At 33.6% G+C, this 20,871-nt stretch overlaps 1 protein-coding gene across 3 annotated transcripts in view; it reads right to left on the bottom strand.

Moving 5' to 3' along the window:
- Nucleotides 1-13,087, bottom strand: part of LOC113509814 (axoneme-associated protein mst101(2)-like) — a 187,620-nt gene extending 174,533 nt beyond the window's left edge. For 2 of the 3 annotated variants that reach the window (XM_052899370.1, XM_052899369.1), the window contains exon 1: nt 12,804-13,086. The gene's annotated coding sequence lies outside the window, so the exon portion shown is untranslated. Of the gene's footprint in view, nt 1-12,803 lie in introns of all 3 variants that reach the window. The other variant, XM_052899371.1, reaches the window with a different exon arrangement.
- Nucleotides 13,088-20,871: the final 7,784 nt, after the last annotated feature.

Genomic DNA, 20,871 nt, shown 5'->3' with positions numbered 1-20,871 from the left:
TTGTTAAAATTGAAGTAATTTTTTTTTGCTTTTTTTTATACAACTTAGAATGGCAAACAAGCTGACGGCCCACCTTATGGAAAATGGTAACCGTCGCCTATAGACATGAGCAGTGCCATGGACATAACAGAGTATACTGTTTCGCCCATGATACCCTCCCATACGTTGCCATTCCTGAGGACTCAGATGTTATTCCTCTGTACCCAGTAAATTCACGCCATATCGCACCCTTCAAACCGAAACACAGCTATGCAAACACAACTGCCTCACGGTTGAAACACGAATGGAACAGAGGTACACAAGCAATCGACTTTTGTACAAAGTCTCCCTCTGGTGATCTTTTTTTATATTTACTAATAATATAAATAGAGGGTAATAACCAGAAATTTGAATTGTTTTACTACTTATTATAAGGTATATGAATAAATTATAAATACCCTTTCAGAGTACTACATTGATCTGTTGATCAATCGATTGAGCAATCTCAGAATGAGTGTTGCACACGTTGGATATATTTACTTACATCCCGTTTATTTTTCCGGTTTACAATTTAAACAAAACGTTTCATAAGTACAGTGTTTAATATTCTTCACACCATTGACTGTAAGGTATATACAGAATTGAAATCTGAGTGTAATACTTACACAAAATGTATTAAGTACAAGGAATAATAGTATACAACTAGTACATTTTTTATTCAACTTAGAATGGCAAACAAACTGACGGCCCACCTGATGGAACATGGAGACATGAGCAGTACCAAAAATATAACAGAGTATGCTGTTTCGCCCATGATATCCCCATGCGTTGGCATTCCTGAGGACTCAGGTGTTATTCCCCTGTACCCTGTAAATTCACTGTCATATCCCATCCTACAAACCGAAACACAGCCATTCAAATACAACTGCTTCACGGTAGAAACACGGACAGAGGTCCCCAAACACATGACTTTTGTACAAAGCCTCCCTCACATTTTCGTACTGCAGTCGTGACATAAATAATATAAAATAATAATTAGAATATCTAATAGATTTAAACAATCGCTAGTCGTCGAGATGTTTCGCAGACGGTACTAATAAAATTTTAAATATTTAAACGTAGAACACAGAGTCGTCTATAAATGTAATGCAATAAAATGAATTTTTCTCCACAAGGATTTTGTTATGCAAAGAAAAATTAAAAAACAATCAAAAGCATGCAAGAAGTTACGACTTCAAAATAAACTAAAAAAAATATGTTATATAATAATTAAAAATTATGTCCCAACAAAAAAAAAAACGACTTCATTTGTGGCTAAACTATTTAGTTTTATATAAAAATTAAAATACTGAAGTGATTTTTATAAAATTTCTATGGGAACAAACTAAGGTAAGTATATGCTTTCAGGTAAAATAATAAAATTCAAAATCGGCTTACAACAAACGGAATTATGAGGTAGCAAACATAAAAAAAAAAACAATCGAATTGAGAATTTCCATCTTATTGTTGTCGGCTAAAAATACGACAAAATACATGTGTACAAAATACGTTATAATTTAATATTCCAAGTAAATAAACAATTTTTACATAAAAACGAACAAAAATAGACTATGGCATCAGACGGTAATTTTATAGTACGAGAAACCGGCCTTCAAATCTCTGCATACTAAATACTACATGGCTGGTTGCCAAACGACAGATTCACAGCCATTTTTCAAGCAAATACTGGAGGTTATCAATGTATTTTCGCGTCAAGAGATTACTGCAAGGTGCAAATATGCAAATATTTGCAAATTATCTTGTTTTGACAAGTATTTAATTTTTTAAATAAAAAGAAGTAAAAGATAAATGTGTTCAATGTAAAACCTAATAATTTTAGACGTTCGATGTTATATTTTTAGCTAGTAGTGCGCAATCGTGGACTGTTAAATTTTTACTACAATTATTTAAGTATTTACATCTTTATATATATATATATATATATATATATATATATATATATATATATATATATATATATATATATACGAACAAGTTCTTCTTTTCGATATTATATATTTGATAAATCGATAGTTAATATATCAATATATGTATAGATATTGATAAATATATATATACATATATATATATATATATATATATATATAATAAAGAGGAAAAAGTTGTGTTTCTATATGTCTGTTTGTGTCGGACCAATTTTAAAAATTCTATCACCTATAAAAAACGATATTATCAGCTAATGACGTAGGTCATATATTATTTTTGAATGAATAATCTCCCTTTATAATACATTTTCTCAAATAACCTACGTTTTTTTATTTAATGTTTGAAAATGGAATGTATCCCTCATTTAAAAACCGATTTGGAAAATTCTTATTTGATTGATTGATCCCATAGGAATTTTACAAAAGTCGGTTCAGTAAATTATTCAAAAAATAAGTTTTACAACGGTTTGGTTACCCCAACCACGCTATCGGTATACACCGGCGGGGTACCAGTGGAAGATGATAGGTGAAAATTAATGTAGGTCTGTTGGCCACCATGATAAAATCGACAAGAATTAACCATGATAGTTTCCAGGGGAAACCGTGTGGAAGTCGACCAGAAAGGATATTTTCCTAGCAATGGGGCTATTAGACCTCATAACTAGCAATCCCTTTTTCCCCTCAATAACCTACTGGATCGATTTAAGTTTATGGATAATTAGAATGTACCCAAAGAAATACATTATCAAAACAGACATAGGAACTAAGGAATTAGGAGGAAATCTTTTACACTACAGATAGTAGAGTAATACAACCGTAATAAAGTATTGTGTATTTTCCTGTCATTCTTTAGATATGCTCTAATCAAGATCAAAGCAATGAAAATAAATGCGAGTTGCACTGACGTGACGTATGTTTCTTGTGAAGGTTTATGGCATGTATTTTACCATACTATTTTGCAATGTTACCAACTACTAAAAAATCCGCTCAAGTGCGAGTCGAAATCGCGCAACGAGGATTCCGTACAAAATCATCAAGTTTATTTTTTCTTGGAAAAGTAACTACGAATTTACGGTTTTCGAATTATTTCCTTTACTTGTGCTACATGATATTGCTTCTTACCAAATTTCATGATTCTAGGTCAACGACAAGTACCCTATAAACTTTGAGTCCCTTTGCTAATGTCTAAATATGCAATATAAATTTAGGCATCTGACTACCGTACAAAGTTTTAAAAAACATCACAAAGAATACTTATTAAAAAAACAAATTTTAGGCATTCTACAGAAATTTCTTGGCTAGCGGTTGCAAACTCATGTAATGATTTTTAATATTTTTTTTTCCATGTTTCTCTTATTAATATTTTCTTTTTTTTTTTTTTCGCTTTATCCTTACCACTCAGTTAAAATTATATCAAATTATACTCTTGAACTATTTACATTATTTTTATTATACACACACTGCACAGACAATCATAAAAAATATTACTCTTTTTATTTTGTATTTATTTTATTTATTATTTTCACGTACCCTCAAATGGGTTAAAGCTGAAAATCAGTGTTTTGTTCCTAGAACAATGTTACACGCTGAGCTTCGACCTTTTTGTATTGCTGCAGATCACACATAATAACACAATTATAAATCTCATGTTGTTTTATGTATTATCTATTCTTATGTACATGTTGTGTGTGATTAGTAACAAACAAATAAACGATCTATCTATCTATCTATCTATAAATGGAACATAAACGTCCGTATCTTTTGATTGCGTCGATTTAGAAACTTGATTTTTCCACTACTTTAAGAGATTGCAGACCTGAGTATATGATATTAATAAAACAACTTGATACCTCCAAGCGTTCCTAAGAAAAAGGGTCTGGACAGACAGACGGACGGGAAACGAAGTGATCCTATAGGGGTTCCGTTTTTTCCTTTGGAGGTACGAACCCTAAAAATAGTACTAAATTTTTCATCATTGATCAATTATCTGTACATAACCGGTATTTATTATGTTACGTTTTAGGAACCGTTTTATTTTATTAGATTTTTATTCTATTAATATAAATATAAAACAATAATATGATATAAATAGCACAAATTGAATTATTCAATAAAGTTATTAATTAAACAGCACGGACCCGATATACGTGTAAGTACCCAAAAGTTATGTTACTCTCGGAAAATCCAATATAGTACTTAAGCATAAAAACTTTGATGTCAAAAAGTTTTTTCGCATTTTCGAAATTAAATCTAAATCAATACAGAAAACATAGTTCTAATATAATACAGGCTAATATATAATATAAAAACAAACAAGAATAACTGGCAACATTATCTACGAAATCATTATAGTTAAATGATGCTCACTAAATATAATGATAACGTGACGTCTGCTTAAAATAAATATACTCTTAAATCCTCGCACCAAAATATACCACTGCACTGTAAAATCACTAAAAATTACAGTATCCAACATCATATAGAAACACCGGATAGAATAAAGTCACAAATTAAATACAAATTAATTCAAAATTACAATTTAGCTAAAGCAACTTTCGCATAGTGAATGCATCGTCAAACTGGCACATAGTAAAGTGAATCATTGCGTAGTCATACTGACGAGACACTTTTACCTGTATCTCATATAATAAGCAAATCTTTTACTGTTTCCAACGTATTTATGACATCAGTAATAAAGATCAAACTTTCATGTCAGGGACATTACTGTGCACCACTCAAAGAACTGGATTTTGGCGGCATAAATTTTCCAGATGGTGTATTTCAGACGACTGAACGGTATTTTTGTTTGATTAATTTAGCAATTATTTATCTAGTCAAGATATCGTGGCCAGATGTGAACTGTTTTCAATCGACTTTAAAAAGAAGTTCTCATTTCAGTTCTATATATTTTTTTATTTATATAAAAATATATATTTAGTTATGGTGTTTGTTACACCATAACTCCGTCAATTGTAAAACGATTTGGAAAATAGGTTTTTTATCTTAAAGTATATACTTACACATTGATCTCATTGAAATATTATCAAAAATTAGTCAGTAGCTTAGATTTTAAATCGAAATAACTGAATTTGCTACGATTGAAGTCTGTTTTTTTTATTACAATCTTGTATTGCTCTTTATTCCAATTCGCAGTATAGATGTGTCCAATCCATTATAAATATCATTATACTCATATTTATAGCCTTGCATTTTTCTTATCTTCCTATCAGCGATCTTCTATATGATTATTTTCTGTCCATACATATTATTTTTTATGCATATTTACCAGCTATTTAGATTTTTCTACTATCTCTGTGTCCCACTTGATCACTTGTATTTCGGACGCCAGTATATAGCAATGAAATTACTGCGAGAGTAATTTCATTGAATTCCTTCCTAATCTTCCCTGATTTGTATTCTTACGTTCCTGTGGCAACAATTAGAGATATTATGTTTGTCACATTGTATACTGTGATATTTATAGTCCACGGTACTATTCATGTCTATAGGCGACAGTTACTACTTTCCTTCGGACAACCAGTCGGTTTAATTTCCTTTCCAATTGTATAAAAAACTTGCTTACATACAACATTCCAATGTGTACTCGATACTGATTTAAAAGACATTATTTTTAATTAAAAAATATCTACCAAAAAATACTCTGGCGAATCTGGTAAAAATTTATTGCACATAAAAATATACAAATATGGGCTACAGCAATTATAAAGTTTTTTTTTTTTTTATATATACAACTTAGAATGGCAAACAAACTGACGGACCACCTGATGGAAAATGATAACCGTCGCCTAGAGACATGAGCAGTGCCATGGACATAACAGAGTATACTGTTTCGCCCATGATACCCTCATGCGTTGCCATTTCTGAGGACTCAGATGTTATTCCTCTGCACCCTAACGCCATATCCCACCCTTCAAACCGAAACACAGCCATGCAAACACAGCTGCTTCACCGTTGAAACACGAATTGGACAGAGATACCCAAACCAACGACTTTTATACAAAGTCTCCCTCTGCTAAAAGTTTAATATATAAGTATAAAACGTAACATTATGCCCAGCACATTAATGTCTGAAATAGGTTTAATCTGTACCTTAGGCAGCAATGCTTTCAATTAAATATTTTCATCCAATTTTGGTACGTTACTATAGTACAAAATTTAATAAAAACATGTTTTGTATTACTTAAAAAAGGCATCTTTAAATTAAATTACAATTGTGTATCAAATAAATATACTTTATATCAACATGAGCTTAGCTAGTTGGGTGCTCGAATTTATTAATATCTATTTCATTCATTTCATAACTTTACAAAACTTGTAAATATTGATTACAAAATAAAATAGACGCGTACTCCGGAATTAATAGACAAGGTGGGGTACCCAAACAAAAATTGCCGAGGGTTGTTACCCCAGTCTTAGCAGTCACGCAATCTATTCTTATTTCTTACCGCTCGCTCCTTTAAAAGCGTAACTTTATTTTAAATCGATTAGAAACTCTGAATTTATGTCTTGCGTTGAAAGCGATGGGTTTTCTTGATGAATAATAAGTAAAGGCAGTTTCTTTATTTGTAGTTAAATTACTGTCATGAGCATAGGAGATGGGTGGATAGGCCATACCCACCCCGGAATTATCTGACGCCCATTCAAGTGCGAGCGAAGCTTAAAAAAGACGTGTTTGAGTGTATGGTATATATACGAATAAATAAAGCTAGGCCCTCCCTAGGAAATAATTTTATATACCCCAACTAGTCTGCTATCTTAAATATACCTATACATATTATATATATTCTATCTATTCTCCTTTAACTAAAGATTGTCTGTAAGAGATTGCCCTAGCAATAAGACCGCCTTTTGTACCTTTATGTGTATACTTTAATCTGTACATTATGTTTACTATTATATACATATTTCCTTTAAATTTTCTAATTGTCATTGTATATTTTAATATTATTTGTGCAATAAAGAACTAAATAAACAAATATACATAAAAAAACTATTAAAATAACAAATCACATATACTAGGCAAAAATCCAAAGTATACAAAAATTAAAACTGATACTGCTGTCTCTAAAAATTCCAAATTAAGTTAGTTTATCTGGCTGTTTTGAATATGCATTGGCATATTTAGGTAACGACGACATATAACTGTTTGTGATTCACTTTTTTAGAATTATTTAAATATTAAAATATTCAATAATGTAGGCCAACTGATACAACGAAAATATTTTGCGAATTGACCCAATGGTACTGTCGTAACTCGTTACATTCTAAACTTAAATAATAAACCTATCTTGTTGAAATAAAATCTCAATATTTTTTTATACAACTTAGAATTACAAACAAGCTAACGGCCCACCTGATGGACAGTGGTAACCGTCGCCTATAGACATGAGCAGTACCATGGACATAACGGAGTATACTGTTTCGCCCATGATACCCCCCATGCGTTGCCATCACTGAGGACTCAGATGTTATTCCTTTGTAGGTACCCTGTAAATTTACGCCATATTCCACCCTTCAAACCGAAACACAGCCATGCAAACACAACTGCTTCACGGTAGACACACGAATGGGACATGTACTTTTTATTATTTCATTGATTTATTCTTTATTATACACACTAACAATGCATTAAAATATGACAGAGGTAAGTAAATATAGAAAGGCCAGCTTAACTCTAAAAGAGTTCTCTTCCAGCAAACCCAAAGTAGAAAGGAGCATCAATTTTAGTAGAGCAGTGTACAATATTGTGACAATTTTCAAACAAAAAGAACTAGACTTAAGATAATACACAACTAATTATATCATATTTAATCGTATATATACATACATACATACAAATATATACTTACACATACATATATATATAAATATTCCTACAATTTTAATTCAATTTCTTTATGTTCACCATGACATATATGGTGTATCCGCCAGATGAGTAGCCAGCAAACTATGAGATAAACAACAAGATAAACGGAACTTGCTTCTAAACAAACCCGACAAGTCTGAGTATTTCTAGAGTCCCTTTATAGCTGGAGAGGCCAAGTTGGGGGTCAAGCATATTCTGTACTTGGCTCGTTACTACGTGGCTCGAATCATGGGAATTCGTAGATGTTATAGTGTTTTTTTTTAATCTTAAACTTCCAAAAATTTGAGATTTTCAATAACCCTACTTTTTTATTTATTTACGAATATTTATTTCTTAAACATGATGTGAAACTATCGTTATAGGAATTCTTAATTTAATAATTAAGCAATTTACTAACGCCCATTTACTAAATTTGCACCAATATCACATTATGTAGCTTTTATAATATGATTCTCCACAATTCACTCCGAATACAAGAGAAAATATCCATATGGTTTGCAATTACATATATTTAGCCATCTACACGCACGTGTTAGCGGTGCTTTACTGAACAATTGTCATCCTGCAATTTTTCACAATCTTTTGGTTCTCAAATTCCAAATTCAAAATATTTATTCATTCTCCACAATAGTGTATGAACAAACTATTTACTTTAGAATATTCAGTGTATTGTATGTATTGTGGAGACATATGACTGAACTAGGAAAACCTGTGCTACAGCCACCAGGCCACCACCTCCAGACAACTTGTAACAATGTAAGTAAATAATATTATAAAGTAAATAAAAAAAACTGTCTAACGTTAACTATACATTATTTCATAATTCTAATTATTCTAATAATGAAAAAGTCCAAGAGTGTGTGTGTGTAAGCAAGAGAATGTGCTTATGTGTTCATGTGTGTATGTCCAATACTTCAATACTTTAATTTTATTCCCAAAACAAATACTTATTTGGAAAGCATTTCCTGCTTGTGGCGAAGTAAAATTTACTTATAAATATACCACTTCGATGATTAGAATTATTTTGTTTAATTCCGCTACCATCAGTATACCTGTGACTGTCAACACTCAAAGATTGATTACTATTATTACTACCAGAAGTCCTACAACCTTCCATATTTTGTTTATCTCCGACTGCCATCCCATCCACGCATATTTTGCAAAAAAAACATTAAGATCTATTCAAGTATATGAAAACAATTTCGCATTTATAACATTAAAAGGATTTGCAAGGAAACATTCATTGAAACACATGCAAAATGATCAATTATCATTGGTAATTATAAACTCATTGGATCACAGGCAACAGACACTTTAATAGAGATTGATATTAATATATCGTGATAATTTAACATTTGTTCTGTGGGATATACCTAATTAACATGGCAACGAACATTATAGCTATCAAATCGCCGAACAGAACGGTCATAATTATATTAAATACAAAATAAATCTACATTAAGATTGTTCTTAAGATCAATTTATTTGCATACATGTGTGTATATTAGCTACAAAGACATACTGGTTATTTATTGATAGATTTTTATAGATTTAACATGTTTTGCTAACACCAACGTGCAAGATATTCTTCAAAGAACAGTGGCAATTTGAAGTGCCTTACATGTAATAAATTTATGCTTTTTCTTTATTTATTTTTTATTTATTATTACAAAAATTCAGAATTACAGAAAACATGTTCTATTACTATTCAGGAACCATAGGCGAAACAGTATACTCTGTTATGTCCATGGTACTGTTTATGTCTATAGGCGACGGTTGCCACTTTCCATCAGGTGGGCCGTCAGCTTGTTTGCCATTCTAAGTTTATAAAAAAAAAACCACATACTTTTATATTAATGTTAAATACATTGAGACTATTCAACTTGTTGCCTTTTGTATATGCACATTCTATATAAATACGCCTTGTATACATCTCTATTGTGCGCAATAAAGAGTTTATTATTATTATTTTAACAGCATGCAGGAAGTATTTTTCTTTTATTTAGACTTGATGGATTCTTACAAAATATATTAAACAAACAATTCGTAGTAACATTATTTCTGAAAAAGTGAGTGTGTTTGTTATCTCTTGATGCCTTAAAGACTTACGAGGTCTGTCCGGAAAGTTCGTATAAAAGTGTTCTGGAATGCGAGAAAGAGGAGTGGGGAGGCCAGGTAAGCGCAGGACCCCTTCCTTATGTCCCTAACAATGCTTCAGTTCTGGTCTGACCGCCGTGCGGTGCGAACTGGCTTGTCACGCCATCTGTGAAGTTACCTCTTAACGAAACCCCGTCGGCATGGAGCCCGCTTCCGTTGAAGAGCAGCGCGTCGTAATCACGTTTCTCTCGAAACTCGGCAAGAATGGCCGTGAAAGCAAAGAGTGGAAGACATCCGGGGAACCACGAACAAAAAAATCAAGAAAATCCCGCTCAAATGTCAAGACAATGTTGATTGTTTTTTTCGATGTTCGGGGGATTGTCCATCAAGAATTCGTCCCTCCAGGCCAGACAGTTGATGGAAAATTCTACGTCGATGTGCTCAGACGCCTCAAAGCTCGTGTGGCACGAGTTCGTCCAGAATTGGCGCGAGAGGGGCGTTGGATTCTTCACCACGACAATGCCCCTGCCCACACCTCTCTTGTTGTCCGTGAGTTTTTGAGTAAAAATTCCATTACGGTGACCGAACACCCCCCCTATTCGCCGGATTTGGCCCCGTGTGACTTCTTCTTGTTCCCAAAAACCAAATTGGTACTTCGGGGGCGGCATTTGGGGGACATAAATGAGATAAAAAAAGCTACGACGGGGCAGCTGAGAAACCTACAACCAGAGGACTTTCAAGGAGCCTTCTCACAGTGGAAACGGCGTTGGCACAAGTGCATTATGTCACAGGGGGAGTACTTTGAAGGGGATAAAATTGATTTACCTGAATAATTGTAAAATAAAATTTTTAAAAAACTTTTATACGTACTTTCCGGACAAACCTCGTACCCCATTATTCATAAAAACTAAAACCTACTACAAACCTATTTTAGCTTTTGAACTATTTTACCACTTTTTTTCAAATTGGGAATGTAGTATAAAAGAAAGAGACAGTTCAATAGCTAACGTCTGACATTTTTATTAATAAGAGCAAACGCTTTAAATATTTTAAGCAATTGAAGTCATTACATGGCACCTATTATTATTATTTTTTTTTTTGCAACACAGGGGGCAAACGAGCATGCGGTTCACCTGATGGTAAGTGACTACCGCCGCCCATGATCACGCACAATACCAGCGGCATTGCAGGTGTGCTGCCGGCCTTTTAAAAAGGAATATGCTCTTTTCTTGAAGGTTATGTTGTCGTATCGGTTTGGAAATACTGCTGCTGGAAGTTGATTCCAAAGAGTGGTTGTGCGTGGGAGAAAGTGCCTTGAAAAACGCACGGTGGAGGACCGCCACTCGTCCAGATGGTTGGGATGCAATTTTAGTTTATGGCGGATTGTACGATGGTGAAAATCAGCAGCAGGTATCAATCCGAACAATTTATTTGAGCACTCCCCATGATAAATTCGGTAGAAGATGCACAGAGATGCAACATCTCTGCGCAGTTTCAGTGGGTCGAGTCGGACAGTAAGACGCCAATCGTCAACAATTCGAGCTGCCCGACTTTGAATGCGGTCTAACGGAAGGAGTTGGTACTGTATTATTAACTCTTAGTATGACTAATCACGTTATAAAATTTTTATATATCCGTAAAATAAAAAATATAGAACAATATGGGCTAATTCATATAAAAGATTTATTGACTTTATTCATATTTCCTTAGTTACGCCACATAATACCTAATAATATATTCTGTGGTTACGCGGTCGAAGTCGCCGGTAAAGATTTTTTTTATACTACTTAGAATGTCAAACAAGCTGACGGCCCACCTGATATAAAATTGTAACCATCGCCTATAGACATCAACAGCACCATGGACATAACACAGTATATTGTTTCGTCTATGATATCCCCCATGCGTTGCGATTCCTAAGGACTCAGGTGTTATTACTTTGTACCCTGTACATTCACTGCCATATTTATTTGTGCCCTTCAAATCGAAACACAGCCATGCAAACACAACTGCTTCACAGTAGAAACACGAATGGAACAGAGATGTCCAAACAAACGACTTTTGTACAAAGTCTCCCTCTGGTTAAATAGTAAACACAATTAATTTAAATACATAATAGTTTATTTACCTATCTTATTTATATAAAAGGTGATAATTTAATAACTTCTTTATCAATTAAGTAAATGAAATGTATATAATTTATGACTAACTAGCCCTTCGGGGTAAGGCATGAGCATATTTATTTTAATCTATGTATTTTAAACAATTTACTACTTCTATTCATCAATTATAAGCAATTATTTGTAAAACTAAATGTATCTAACATCTAAATTGGCATCGATGCATGTATATATTTTTTTTAATGGGTGATAATGGAATGGTAACCCCGCCCGCGCTATTGGTATACGCTGGCAGGGTACCAGTGAGGGATGATTGGTGACGATGAAAGCAGGTCAATTAGCCCATCGTGACGAATTAACCACGATAGTTTCTAGGGGGAACCGCGTAGAGGTCGACCTGATATGATGTATTGTTAGCAAAATAATGTAAAGATTTTGATAAAATATCTATGAACCAATCTGAAAGGATATATTTTAAAATGAAAAAAGAGTTTGTCAAATTGGTTTTTAAATGACGAAATTATGAGGTTCTTTTTGAAGTTGGTTGTAAAAAATCGACTTCGATCCTAACAAAACTAGTTATTTTGATTTCAAAAATTAAACAGCTAAATCGATTTTGATAAAATAAAAAAAAAATCGTAAAAAATTCAAGATTTTAAACCTCCTTTTTTGAAGTCGGTTAATAAAAATACTGTAACTATACTATCAGTTAATATAATAGGACTATTTAAATACCTTGCATATAAAGAATCCTAGTTTACAATCCTTTTAATTCACACCAAATAAATAGTTCACCCTTCACCGAAACACTTTAAATTTCGAACCGATGCGACGGTGGCGTATCGTCGTTTCCCGCTAGAAAAATAAAATAAAATAAACGGAAAAAACACCGGGCCACGGCAAGTCACATGCGAATTTGGAATTAATTTGTTAATATAAATAAAGGTTAGTATTGTTTGTCGTGGCGGTAAACGACAGGCGGACCGCGCGGAGTGGACGTCGAGACTGATTTCAGTGGGCGGCGCGCCGCCCAGCCGCCGAGCAGTGACGTACATACATACAAGTCAAGCAGTCATACAGTAATGAAGAATTTTAATATTGCTTAATATTTTTACTATTTAAATGTTGATGCAGTTTTTTTTTTTTTTTGTATATAAGAAGATAGCATTTTTTTATAAATTAGAATACAAATATAATACAATAGTAAAGAAGTTACAAATATTCATTAAGTATTTTTGGAAATATGTAATAATAAAAATAATATGATTTTTAAAATTTCTGTTTGTATGTTTGTTTGTATATTAATATGTAATAAAAATAAAATAATGAATTCTAAAAAAGCACTCTGTATTTTTGTCAGTAGAGTACAAAATTGACTATATTATATAACATAAAAAGAGACAAATTGTTTTTAAAATTATTGCAATAAATTTTTTTCAAGTACCCACGAACAAAATCTGAACGTGTTATAGCTAGTATATTTAAAAAAAAAACTATTCATAGCTTAACTTAAATATAATTTAACTATGTATTAATTGTCATTCAGCCATATGTTTTCCTAAAAACAAATAAATAAATAAATACTATATTAATAACACACCTGGGCTCTCACAACGCAAAATTAGGGATTTTTTGTGTATGGCATTACATGACCATATCATAAAATGCTACTTACTAGAAGACTTTGTATTCTAACTCGCACGAAAAAAATCGGAGTATTATAGTATAAATAAATACAAGTATAATTATGTATTATAAATAACCTAACACCAATTACCAATTTTTTTTTTTATACAACTTAGAATGTCAAACAAGCTAACGACCCACCTGATGGAAAGCGGTAACCGTCGCCTATAGACATGAGCAGTACCATGGACATAACAGTATACACACATACTGTTTCGCCCATGATACCCTCCCTGCGTTGCCATTCCTGAGGAATAAAAAACCGACTTCAATTGTTATTTTGATTTAAAAACTAAATTACTGAACCGATTTTGATAAAATCTCTATGAGACCAATCTGTAATGATATCTTTTTAGATAAGAAAATAATTTTCCAAATCGGTTCAGAACTGACGAAGTTATGCAGTAACAAATATAAAAAAAAAATATAACCTAACTGATAACTTCCATCTTTTTAAAGTTGCTTGAAAATCTTATATATAAAATTCTCGTGTCACGGTGATTGTTACCAAACTCCTCCGAAACGGCTTTACCGATATTTATGAAATTTTGTGTAGGTCTGATTTCATTATCATCTTGGGTAGGTCTGAGAATCGGCCAACATCTATTTTTCATACCCGTCAATGATAAGGGTGACCCACCCCAAAATTTTTTTTTATTTATTTAACAATTTTTTTTTTATTTTATTATAATTTAGCATTGAAGAATACATACAACTTTAAATTTTCATCGTTTTACGATCAACCCATGTATTTTAATGGCGATTTTTATATTTCGCAATAAGTGGCAAAACAACGTTTACGAGTTCAGCTAGTATAAATATAATTTGCTATTATTTATACTTATCTATGTATTTAGTATCACTCTTTGGAATCAACTTCAGAGACGACAACATAACCTTAAAAAAAACATTCCTTTTTAAACAGCCGGCAGCACACCTGCAATGCCGTTGGTGTTGTGGGTGATCATGGGCGGCGGTAGTCACCCACCACCAAGTGAGCCGCATGTTTGTTTGCTCGTTTTTTGTAAAAAAAAAAGTATACTTGACTAATAAGACTAAATATTTTTTTTTGTTTTTTTATCACCAAAGCTAATCCGAAGGCAATCAATTTAATTGCATCGACGAACTAGTTGTTAACTACTTGTTACTGTAAATAAAAAAGAAAGAGGGAGACTTTGTACAAAAGTCGATTGCTTGGGTACCTCTGTCCCATGTGTTTCAACCGTGAAGCAGTTGTGTTTGCATGGCTGTGTTTCGGTTTGAAGGGTGGGATATGGCGTGAATTTACTGGGTACAGAGGAATAACACCTGAGTTCTTAGGAATGGCAACGCATGGGGGGTATCATGGGCGAAACAGGTAACCCCGCCTGCGCTATCGGCATACAGTGGCGGGGCACCAGTGAGAAGTGATAGATAAGGATGAAAATGCAGGTCAGTTAGCCCATCGCGATGAATTCAACGATAAATTAATCACGATAGTTTCCAAAGGGGAACCGCGTGGAGGTATTGATAGCAACGGGGACTAACCTCTCCATTACTAACAATCCCTTCCTCCCACGATACATACTTGCCATGTGGTCCCGGCATAAAATGAACCATCCCTTCCTTTTCCGTGAATGACTTAAAAGGCTAAGAGGCGACTAAAAGATCTTAATGGTAAAAGAATGAACTGCAGTGTCCCTCTTAAAACATCTCCAAGGTATAGCAGAGGTTGCCAACCCCCTATGGGAACAATCCCCTATGGGAAAGGCCCATGATCAGCAGTGGACAGGTAACGGCTGATACGATGCATACTCGCAATTAATATTATAAAAGCAATATTAATACTTACATTGTTAATAATATGGATTACCAATCCCATTGCTAGCAATATACCTCATCAAGTCAACCTCCACGTGGTCCCCCCTAGAAATTGAGCAAAATTTCTGGTGTATTCATCATGATAGGCTAACTGACCTGCCTTTTTATTCTATCTCACCATCCCTCACTGGTGGCCCACGAGCGTATACCATTAGCGCAGACAGGGCTACCACTCCATTGGCCTCCATTAATAATAATACTAGAAATATACAAGTAGTGCTATCATAGGCGTATTTAAGGAAGGGGAAGGGAGGGGGGACGGGCGTACCCACCCCAAATGGTCTGATAGTAATGCTGACGTAATGTTTTGTGCTGTTCATGTCTATAGGTGTTACCACTTTCTTTCTTTCTTTTGTTGTATAATAAATTTATTCGCGGACAAAGTCGTGGTCAAAAGTTAGTCTATAACAACATCCTGTCGCTTGGCGCATGCGTGCATAGTACGCTATATTTTCATTGGTACAACTGAGCCGATGAGCGAATTCAAAAGCTATTGACCTAAAAATAACGCCCAGCCGAGAAAGAATTGTTTACTATACCTACGTACTCTTCACGGCGGCTGCTCTCTTCGAAACGAGTTGACTACGAAAATATAAGTAGTGATGCCGAATAAATTATCGATTAATTAATCGATCGAATGGTTATTAACATTTGGAACTCTAGATTCTCAAAATCAGAACTATTACAAAACAATTTCTTATTAACAATAAAAAGAAAAAATATTAAATTATTTAAATTTAAATGCACAATTATATAAATAAGTGTACATGCCATGTGGCAGACTTAACACCTAATGACATTATTCTCGGTATTCTCTACCAGGCAAATAGAAAATTAAGTAGGCGATCCATTTACTACTAATAATAATTAGAACAGCAAATAAAAGAAAAGAGGAGAAAGAAAAAAGAAAGAGATTTAAAAATATGTTACTAGTTTGGAGTTGATACGCCGGTAAAAGCCACACGGCAAGGTTGAGGTGCAATAAAACGACGAAGTGTTGGTATATAAGCACTATTAACATTATGTCAATGATATAATATATAACGCCACACCATACATACATAAATTCAATCAATTACAATTATTTTTCTTCACCGTATACATAAATGCAACCACCATGTTTTTTTTTCTGTTCAAAAATCTCCTGTCAAAAAGACAGGGTTGCCACACTAGTTTCTTTAGGAAGTGAACCCATAGTTTATTAATTATGCTGTAACAATTTATTTGATTCATAATGTAATCTAATATATTTATGTATATAAATGTTATCTAACTCTATATAAAGAAATGATATTTAAAAAAAATATATGTAAGCTAATAATCAAATAATCTCCATGAACTATAGTTTCGTTCAAATTCAAATATTTTTCCGCAAATTATGTACATTCTAAAGAAGATAAATAGCCAACATTCTTGGTACTGTACCCATCGGATAACATCACTTGGACCTCTGAAATATGTCAGGTAAATACACCACCGAGTCGTCAAAATGCAACAATAATAATTAAATATTAAAATCAGCGGTTAGCTGTCCACTGCAGAACAAAGATCTCCCTCTATTGGGGGTACTGCCTGTAGTTGTCATGCTGGGCAGGCTGATTGGCAACTGCAGTTAGGCTTTGGTTATGTTTTAAGAAGGGCGCTGTTTATCCACAGGAAAGGAAGGAATTGGCTTCTATGCCGGGACCACACGGCAAATTCTGAATAATCTTTACAATTTCTAGACCAGTACCTTTCCTTGCGGCGCTTTATGGGAAACTTCAATTTACTCTATTGATTATTCATTTTTAACTATAAATTGTAATCCATAATTATATCCAAATATTCATCCGAAGCCACTAAGTTTTTAATTCGTTTTGTTCTACTAGTAGAATTAAATCGTAAAACTACGCTGATACAGGAATGACCTCCCTGCCGAGGTTTTCCCAAGAGACTACAGCATGGGGTCCTTCAAAAGGGGGGTAAAGAGGTTTCTTCAGGGTCGGCAACGCGCGCGTAATACCTCTGGTATTGCAGGCGTTCGTAGGCTACGGTAACCGCTTACCATCAGGTAAGCCGTATGCTTGTTTGCCACCTCAGTGGTATAAAAAAAAATACAATCGATAGAGTCTCTATCTAAATTTAATTCCTTATCCTAAAGAGAAAAACCATAACAAACACCACGTACCACGATAGTGACTGGCAGTGTCTTAGATATTCTACCAAAACAACGTTACATAATTGAAATAAAAATACACTTTAATTCTGTTCGTATTAAATTGACAGAAGTTTAACGTACCTAAATGTTAATATAAAATTACTCAACCTACTTCCAAGATAGACCAGATTGGGAATAAAAGAAACAAATAAATTAATGGTAGTAATAATTTAAAGCAGTCATTGCAACGATCGCTTTTTTTTTTTGGGCACGTGTGAATTTCAATCCTTTAGGTGAAATTAACCAAGTGTGTAAACAATTTACGCAATTGCCATAAATTGTTAGTTGATACGAGTATCTTTAGAGTTGAGATTTGTTTGTTTATATCCAATCGGATTCAAGCTTTCGTTGTATAAATATTAACCACTGGCAACACACAGTGCAGTTCTACTAAAATATTATTTATTTATTTAAATGTTTTTGTACATTCACTTATATTATAAATATCAGGATTTAATGAATTTATATATTTAATAAATTACAAATAAGCAATGGCGGACTCATTCCTTGAAGCGATTTCGTTCAGTCAACCCTGAGAAGAGAGGGGGAAAAGGGATTGTTAGCAATGGAGTTTGACAGCCCCATTGTTAACAATTTGCCCTATTAGGTCGACCTCCACGTGGTTCCCCTTGGAAACCATCGTAAACAATTCTTATTGAATTCGTCACGATGGGCTAACTGACCTGCTTCATCGTCACCTATCATCATGGTACCTCGCCGGTGTATGCCGTTAGCGCGGGTATATATATGGAATGGTAACCCCACCATTCCATTATCACCCATTAAAAAAAAACCCTAAGAAGAGAAGAGTATAGAGGGTATCTATACGATTTTGTATAGGTATAAAGTGCAAAAATAATATGATAAATAATAAATTATATTATTATATTAATAGCTATATAATTAGTAACTATTTAATTTATTTCATTAGTAAATAGTTTGTTCATAAAGTATTGTGGAGATTGAATAAATATTTTGAAATTGAATTCAAATTTGAACTGAATATATGTATACAAAAGATAAATAAAATCCCATACCATATTAACTGTCCACTGCTGAACATAGGCGTCCTCCTATTGAGGGAATTTGCCAGTAGTTGCCACGCTTGGCATACAGGTTAACAACCGCAGTTAGGCTTTTGATGATATTTTAAGAGGGTCACTGCTGCCCATCTTTCGACTAATAAATTCTTTTAGTCGCCTCTTACGACACCCACGGTAAAGGAGGGGGTGGACCTTTCTATGCTGGGACCACACGGTAACATTGGGAGTTTTTTTATGGATGATATAGGAACGATAACCTCGCCTGCGCTAACGATATATGCTGGTCGGGCACCAGTGAGAAATGATAGGTAAGAATGAAAAGGCAGGTCAGTTATACCATCGTAATGAATACACCAGGAATTCAGCACGACGGTTTCCAGGTCGGGAACACGTGGACGTCGACCTGAAAATGTATATTGCTAGCAATAGGACTAGTAGTCCTCATTACTAACAATGTATCTATCTACTCCGAAAACTGTGGGGGATGGTGAAGTGATTTAAAATATTGAAGTGATTGATATAATTAAATCGATAATTATTAAGTTTTTAGCACGCTTATGACGTTGACAAAACACAGCTGATTTCGCGCGTCTCGACAGAATTTCAATACGTATTTTACATTGCTGTTTTTTTTTTTTTTTATTTCATAGTACTTCACTATAAAATATTTTTCGACGTAATATCATAGATTACATGATTTAAAATGAAAAAAATAAACACGAAAAATTCTAAATTTTCCAAAAGAAATTTCCACTGGTTTTAAGTTCAGAATAATGGGCTGAAATCACTGTTTCAGTTTTTGCCAACCTGTCCTTTATACCCTGTATATTGGCATAATAAATGGATATATTAAATATGGGTATTTAATATATGTATAATATTACAATGTAGTTCCCGATTCAATTGGGAGGAAAGGGATTGTTAGTAATGGAGACTGAGAATCCCATTGCTAACAATATACCCAACCAGGTCGACCTCCTCGCGGTTCTCCTTAGAAACTATCATGGTCAATTCCTGATGAATTCATCATGATGGGCGAACTGGCCTGTTTTCATTCCCATCTTCCTCGCCCTTCACTGGTGCTCCGCCAGCGTATCCCGTTAGAGCAGGCGCAGTTACCATACCATTTTCACCCATCAAAAAAAACACCCGATTCAATTTATTGTAGATATCCGACTTGTGTGAGCGATATAGAAGTGGGCGATGACCTTTTTCCCGCCATTAATGTCTAGAAGAACTTAATATATAGATATCAAAGCAGTACCGATATTACTCATACCTAATAAGGAGGTACATAACAATGCCAGTTGACTGCCATTAACAATGTTAGTAAGTACACATGCACATACACACACACACACACACACACACTTACACACTTGCAGAAGAATTAATGAAATCTTAACAAGCCGATCTTCATTTTAAGATGTAAATGAGTGTACGGTTGGGAATCAAGGCTAAATTGTTTTAGTTTTTATGCGCTCTATATTATTGTATAGGTATACAGACACTAAAACTTTTATTAATGTAATATTAAAATACGGTTGTGGCATACGTAAACTACGGACATATTGTCTATAAATAAATATTTATTATTTATTTATTTTATTTATTTAACTCTTTATTGCACCATAAACAAAAATATGCAATGACAAGTGAATAATTCATGTGAAATATAGTAACATGAATACAGATTGAAATATACACATAAAGGTACAAAAGGCGATCTTATCGCTAGGGATAGTATTATATTATCTGTGGCTAGGGCAATCTCTTACAGACAACCTTTTTCTAGTTAATTAAAACAACAGATATTCCACCAAATTTTCAGTCCAGTCATTATAAAACTTCCAAAATGTATTTATTGCAAGAACATAGGTTGCTATATGGTAAAGAAAATTTTACAAACAAAATATCCGTCGTCTGCACAGACCTTTAAGCGCCTAAATGAAATTGAATGTTTGATATACCATAATGCTATATTAACATATAAGGTAAGCGAGTAAAGCTATTTTCC

This window comes from Galleria mellonella, unplaced genomic scaffold (assembly GCF_026898425.1).
Source record: "Galleria mellonella isolate WM207_F2 unplaced genomic scaffold, CSIRO_AGI_GalMel_v1 utg57, whole genome shotgun sequence".
NCBI classification, from domain to species: domain Eukaryota; kingdom Metazoa; phylum Arthropoda; class Insecta; order Lepidoptera; family Pyralidae; genus Galleria; species Galleria mellonella.
This window is presented reverse-complemented; position numbering and strand designations above follow the sequence as displayed.